This window comes from Miniopterus natalensis, chromosome X (genome assembly GCF_054644295.1).
Source record: "Miniopterus natalensis isolate mMinNat1 chromosome X, mMinNat1.hap1, whole genome shotgun sequence".
NCBI lineage: Eukaryota > Metazoa > Chordata > Mammalia > Chiroptera > Miniopteridae > Miniopterus > Miniopterus natalensis.
This window is the reverse complement of record NC_142103.1, coordinates 74,425,896-74,427,780: the sequence shown is the minus strand read 5'-3', so window position 1 is coordinate 74,427,780 and position 1,885 is coordinate 74,425,896. Positions and strand designations below refer to the sequence as shown.

At 42.6% G+C, this 1,885-nt stretch overlaps 1 pseudogene; it reads left to right on the top strand.

The window, feature by feature from the left end:
• The first annotated feature begins 591 nt into the window (after positions 1-591).
• On the top strand, positions 592-1,437 carry LOC107541408 (sodium/potassium-transporting ATPase subunit beta-3 pseudogene; annotated as a pseudogene).
• Positions 1,438-1,885: the final 448 nt, after the last annotated feature.

Genomic DNA, 1,885 nt, shown 5'->3' with positions numbered 1-1,885 from the left:
CTATTTCTTTTGCTATTTGAGCCAGAGTCTGATAAAAATTATGGATAACATGATGTAGTTCAGGAACTCCTATTAATCCTTGCACAAATCAGTGAAATAGTATCCTGGATACCTCCTGGTAAGATAACATGTCAAAATATTAACAAAACAAGAGCATTGGTAAGTTCTGTTTTGAATACTTGGAAATGCTGAATTGCGTATACCCAAAGTATATAGTGTATTTTAACATGGTAAGCATAGGAAATGCATTTGATTGATTACACCAAAAGAAAATCCTAGGGGTACACACTGAAAAGACAAAAATGTGTTGTTTATGGTATATTTTGCACTGGTTTTCATGTTTCCATGGATGTACACCCTGGAGTTTAAGTGCAGTACTTGGGGAGACGTCAGGCTCCTGCAGCCTTAGCGGCAGCCCCGCTTGGAACAGTGCAGTCGGTTCGAGTGCCCAGGGCAGTGAGGAGGTGTCCTGGCCATTCCACCTTCTGCTGCCATCGCCAGGCTGAGCATCTGGAGCCTGGACATGCCTCTGGGCTCCTCGCCGCCTCCACCCTTGCGGGCGCCACTTCCTTCGCTTTCGGCGCATACATCATGACAAAGAAAGACAAGAAGACCTTCAACCAGAGCCTGGCCGAGTGGAAGCTCTTCATCTACAACCCAACCACCGGAGAGTTCCTGGGGCTCACGGCCAAGAGCTGGGGTTTGATCTTGCTCTTCTACCTAGTCTTTTATGGGTTCCTGGCTGCACTCTTCACATTCACAATGTAGTTTATGCTTCAGACTTTGAATGATGAGGTCCCAAAATACTGAGACCAGATTCCTAGTCCAGGACTTATGGTTTTTCCAAAACCAGTGTTGGTGTTAGAATAGTCACTCAGTATATCTGAACCAGAGTCCTATAAAGGGTACATTGAAGACCTTAAGAACTTTCTGAAGCCATATGCTTCAGAAGAACAGAAGAATCTCTGAGCCTGCCAGGATGGACAGCTCTTTGAACAGAAGGGTTCAGTTTAGGAAACATATCAGTTTCCTCTTGACTTACTTAAGGAATGCTGTGGGGTGAAGGACCCTAACTTTGGCTACCCCAGTGGGAATCCTTGTATTCTTGTGAAAATGAACAGAATAATTGGATTAAAGCCTCAAGGTGAACTAAAGATATCATGCTCTGGTAGTTCTAAGGGTGGAAACATGACAGCTCTAATAGCTTATCCTCCAGATGGACACATGGACTTAAAATATTTTCCATATTATGGGAAAAAACTGCATGTGAACTATCTACAGCCATCAGTTTCTATCCAACTCAGCCTCAGTGCTAGCAAAACCCCAAAAGAAGTAACAGTTGAATGCAAGATTGTTGGATCACCCATCCTGAAAAACCATGATGATCGTGACAAGTTTTTAGAATGAGTTGTGTTCAAAATCACAATACGTGCATAGTAGGAGTTAGAATATGTCCACAGAGTAAATGTTGTATTGTCTGTCTTCATTTTGTATCAGCCAGACCTGACATTCTAGAATTATGAGACCACCTGAGAGAGAGTTGGGGTGGTACACTGCGGTAACATTGTAATGTGCTTCCCGATCATAGTGTTCAGTGTCCTCTGAAGTAACTGCCTATTGCCTCTGCTGCCTTTGGGAACCATTGTACATTCGCCAGATGGGGGCTGTGAACACCTGATTCTGAACATGTGCGTCTTGTCCTATTTTTTTATGTGGTTTAATTGCCAAGTGTCTAAGGCAATTAAATGTGCTGTGCCATGTAAATATTTTTTAGATTTAACACGGGTTAACTGTGATATTTTGATGCCAGCAAATTTTTAAGGATAAAATGAACAGTTGCAAGAAATGTGGTGTGTGGAGTAGTTCTTTGTGTGAAGAGGATGAA